Genomic DNA, 5,428 nt, shown 5'->3' on the forward strand with positions numbered 1-5,428 from the left:
GATTTTGAATTAGAATTAGCAATCAAATCTGAAACAATTAATCCAAAATTAGACAACCTACATGCTCAATTTTAAATTTAAAGATTAGGGTTTTTTAAATTAACCTCTAAATTTTTTAAATTTGTTTGGAAATTAAACTTGTAAATGAAAATTTGAGTTTTAAATTGCATAAACAATCAGATCTAAGAACATAAATTAGAATTCAAGGTGTAAGGAGTCGGGTTCACCAAAATGTAATGGTGAAAAATTAGGGTTTCTACCCCAAAAAGTATGAAAACAGCTAATTTTGTAACTTAGTGACCATTACATTCAAAATAGGATTGAATCCAATAGATTTAGTCATAAACAAGCAAAGATAAGGACTGAAAATATTGATTCAATTCAAGGGGTGGATTTGTTTGTTGTCTTTTGTGAGTTGAATTGTTGAAATTAGGGTAAAGTGCTGAAAATGAAGGTTGAAACATAGAAACAACAAGATAAAGTCATCGGATTGAGGCACACACCTAGTTCTAAAAAATATAAGTAGATTCAGACTTGATTCTCAAAAAATCTCCAAAAATATCGAGACTGTAGCAAAATTCACCTTGGTCCTTCAAAATTTTCACACACTAAAAGGGGTTGATTTGTCTCTACAAAAAAATCTGATTTTGAAGATCGCAACTCTGTACTTGTTTCTTGCACACAGAAAGAAAGGGAAATAGGTTGGGAATAGGGGCTTGCCTAAGTCAAACCCTGGTTTTGGAATTTACCATGAAATATAGATAAAAGTTAATTGAATTATTGTAAATGGAGATTCTCCTTTCAAGGGAGATGTTGAATAATGACTGAAAACCAAATAATATACCTCTTTGTAAAGTTTTGTTTGTCTTCACACAAGATTATGGTTTCATTAAGTCTTTAACAAAATAGGATGTGAATGTCCACTTCAATGATTGAATCTTGACTTTGTTGTTGCTCCAAGGCTTACAGGAAGACTAATTACTTCCGTAATTGCTTGAATGATTGAATGAATACTTGGATGCTTGATTACATGTGTGTGTCATGTATGATTTCCTACCAAAATGAGAGAGGACAACCTCCTTTTATACTTTCCCATTGAAAAACTTACTAATTTTTTGACATGAGGTCACACGGAGCTAGGTTTTGTGTTCAAATTCGAAATAGAAAAAAGGGTTTTAAAAGGGGCCTAATTAGGAAGGACCAAGTGTAATGGGCATGGCATTTTGGTCCTACCCAAATTTAGAGATAGGACAACATGCCCAACTCATGTGAAAATAAAAAAATGTAGTCATACTTGAGTGATATGAGTAGAATTAGGTCCTAGTCGAGCCTAGGGGCACAAATGCTAAAGTAGGGACCCAAATGCAGTCCAAATTGTACAAAGATGCAGTTTTAGGATGTTAAAGATTCATATTTTGCTTGCAAACTTGAGTCTTTAGAAATATTTTTGTTAACCTTCATATTTGCAGTTTCAACAATATTTTTCAGTCTCTTGTTGGAACATTTGTAAGCTTTTCCCTTTGTAGAATATCCTAAAGATATACTTTCATCTGCTTTGCTCACAAACTTTCAAAGACATCCTTCATGACTCTAAATATAGCACTTGCTCCCAAAAACTTTTAAATACCTTACTGAGTGAATCCTTCCATGCCATAACTTATGCGATGTCTTCCTATACTTCTTTCTGAATATAAATATGTTAAGGGTATATACTGCAATGTGTATTACTTCTCCCCTCTACACTTCTAGTAGGTTTGGTTCTTTGATCATAGTTCTTGTTGCTTCTTGTATAGTCATGTTTATTCTTTCTACCATACCATTCTATTGAGGTGTCCCAGGGGTAGACAAATGTCTCCTAATCCCATATTTCTCGTAAAAAGTATCGAATTCTTAAAAAAAAAATCTCCTCCTCCGTTTGATCTTCAAATTTTGATTCTTCAATCAACTTCATTTTCAACTCTATCTTTGAATATCTTAAAATTTTCTACTGCCTCTCACTTTATTCTTAGAAATGAAACCCAAGTCATTCTAGAATGATCATCAATTAAAACCATGAAATACCTCTCACCTTGTAAAATCCTTGTTTTGGTCAGACCACATAAGTCTATGTGTACCATATCCAACAATCTGGTAGAATATTGTTCCTTTCCTCTAAATGATCCCTTTGTCTGTTTTCCCACTTGACATTCTTTGCAAATACTGTTATCTATCTTAGTTAGTCTCAGTAAATCTCTCACAACTCAAGTATCACTAATCATCATCAAATTGTAAAAATTGATGTGATACATCCTCTAGTGCCATAGCCAACTTTCATTCATCTAAGATAATAAGCAATGTCCTGTAGTAGCTTCCAATTGATACATATTTTTATTTTTCCTAATTCCTGTAGCAATAATAGTTATGTATCTCTTCCAGATGTCACAACCACTATCCTAGAAGACAACATTATAACCATTTTCGTACATATGTCCAACACTCAAGATATTATGATGTAATCCTTTCACATAGTATATATTATTAATGTTATGCTTTCCGTCAAAACTAATAGAACTAATTCCAACAATCTCAACAATCTGATCATCTCCAAATATAACAAAACCACCATCATAATTTTCAAGTTTTACAAACTTACTTTTATCACCAGTCATATGATTTGAACATCAACTATCAATCAACCATTCATTTCTATCTCTTCTGACCTGTAATTTTGATGCAATAGTTTCAACAACCCTAGACATTTCTTTATTATTGCTAGGTTTAGATTCATCTTTTTCAACCAGGAATTAACAATCACCATCTTCATAATTTGACTCATCATCTAAAATACCATGATCATATCTAACATAATAGGATTTCTTATTGAACTTTCCTTTGTTTTTTTTTCCTTAAACTATTTTTTTGTTCCTCTCTTCAGGCATCTAGATACATAATGACCAAAATTTCTAAACTTCAAATATTTAAGGGGTAACATACCTTTATACTTTATTATTCCTCTCTTTAGCTTTCTCATAAAGATCGCTTCCATCTCATCCACAGTCTCATCATCTGAATCTTCACCTAAAGCTTTTGATTCTTAAAATTTTGTCTTTCTTCTTTCTTTGTCTTTACCAAACTTCCTCATCTCGGATGCAATCAAGGTGCCATACAATTGTTCTCTGGTGAATTTGGATAGATCATAAGTTTCTTCAATAGAGAAATCTTGTCACTATAACATTATGGTAAAGTCCTCGTGATATTCTCTATCACATCCTTATCATCCAAGGTGCCGCCAAGAAATTTGATCTCATTCACTACACCGTCAACCTTCTGAAAATAACTTTTTATATCTTCACCTTCTTCCATCCTCAAGTTTTCATATGTGCTTTTAGCAGTCTGCATCTTAGCTAGCTTAACTATGTCATTTCCTTCATAGATGTTTTTCAATCTTTCCCAAACTTCATAAGTTGTATCCAATGCATCAACCTTTTCCAATTCAATTTAATATAAGGCACTAAAGATAGCATACTTTACTCGTTCATTATCTTCATAAGATTTGATCTCATCTAAGCTAGGACCATTTTTCACTATCACCTACTTTGTCTCCACAACTTTCCAAATATTGTAACTTAGAGAAATCAAGTATCCTCTCATCTTTACTCTCCAAAAACAATAGTTGGAAACTTAAAAGGTAGGAATAGTCAATTTATGTGCCATTAGATCTTTCTCAAGTGGTTAGTCTCACTTTCTAGGGACAAAAACTATGATACCAATTGTTGAATATCCTAGACAACTAAGAGAGGGTGTGAATCAGTTGTACCAATCTTTTTTTTTACTTAATCCACAAAAATAGTTCCTGTAATCAAACTTTTGATAAATAGATATAAGCGTGAAAGAGAACACACATTAACCATACACAAGAACACTGGATATACATAGAAAACCCACTAAGGGAAAAATGACAGAGAATGCTAATTCTTAATTATGAAATACCTTTGAGGGTGACATCGGTTAAGGTGATTTTTGCAAAGGAAGGTTCATTTATAGAATGCTCACTACAAGTGTACTCACTACGTGACTACAATTGCAAGAAAAAGAAGGGATCACTACTCGGAAGAAGAAGAAGAAAAAATAAAGAATCCACCAATGAAGCACAACTGCCACAACACTGCAATGCCGAAAGAAACGTTTGGCTCACTACCTCTGGTAACAAGTAACAAAAGCATACAATCTCACTACTTAGCCACAACCTCACAAATATTTGCAAAAAATAAATCTTCCTTTTCAATCCACTTTCTTCTCTATGGTTTGCATTACAATCATTCGCAAATTTATAGTAATCTCTTAAATTAAGAAACTCTCAAAGTTGTCCAAAAGAACAATTCATTGAAACACAAATTGAAATAGGTCTACACTAAAGATTCTTGCGGTGGAAAGGAATGAGAATTTGACCATACCACAACACATCATCCATCAAAACAACATGTAATCCATGCCATAAGTGTCAAAGCGAAAATAGAATCATTCAAGGTCAAATGGACTCAAAATAAATATATCAACATCCACGACTCCAAATCTCATCATCACATTCTAAATTAGAATATCAAATATGTATACATGAATAACATAAATCTAACCCCAGTATCAACCCTGCAATGCACGAAGGTTTGATGGTGATTCTGTATAATCACATCAAGAACATGATTGTCCAGTTAAATATAGCTAAGATTTCTGAATCCGATGAGGATTTTGATGACTCTAATGAGGAGGAGGGAGATGGCTATGATACGGAAGCGGAGACAGAGGATAACCCCCAGATTGTTGGGTCAAGCAGAAGAAATTAAAAAAATAGAGCAGGGTAAACAAAACAAAGGGTTTTCCAAAAAGAAGCAGAGAGGGGAGGATGATAGCTGGAATGAGGAGGAGTATGGGACTGACAATGACATGGACACTGGAAGTGAGGGGGTCCAAATCCTTGTGAGCCTAAAGCAAAAAAAGAAGACTTCTAAAAGTAAGGAGGTGGGCACCAATGACCGGTCGCCTCTCAGGATTGATTTAAAGGAGAAGGGCTTGATGTGGGAGGATACGACAACGAAAGAAGCTTAGAGCTCTGAGGATAGGGAGGTTGGCCTAGAATTTAATATTAAATCTACTGGTGATAAGAACCAGGAAGAGCATCACTTGGATATTGATCTCTCCATCAATAACGGTATGGAAAGCCTCAAACAGGTGCTCAGCTAGATGCATAAGGAAATTGAAGGCATAAAAACCAAGAAATCCCAGAAAGTAGAGAAAATCGAGGCATTACAAGCTTTAGGCTCGGGAAAGTTCAATTCCCGCCTGGAATGTCTCAGTGAGCTCACCAAAGCGAATGGTAATGTTGAGGAGATTATCAACGCTAACCGCAATAGCTTTCTTGTCTTAGAAAATAGAGCACGTGCAACTGAAAAGA

This window comes from Cryptomeria japonica, chromosome 10, assembly GCF_030272615.1.
Source record: "Cryptomeria japonica chromosome 10, Sugi_1.0, whole genome shotgun sequence".
Classification (NCBI taxonomy): Eukaryota; Viridiplantae; Streptophyta; class Pinopsida; order Cupressales; family Cupressaceae; genus Cryptomeria; species Cryptomeria japonica.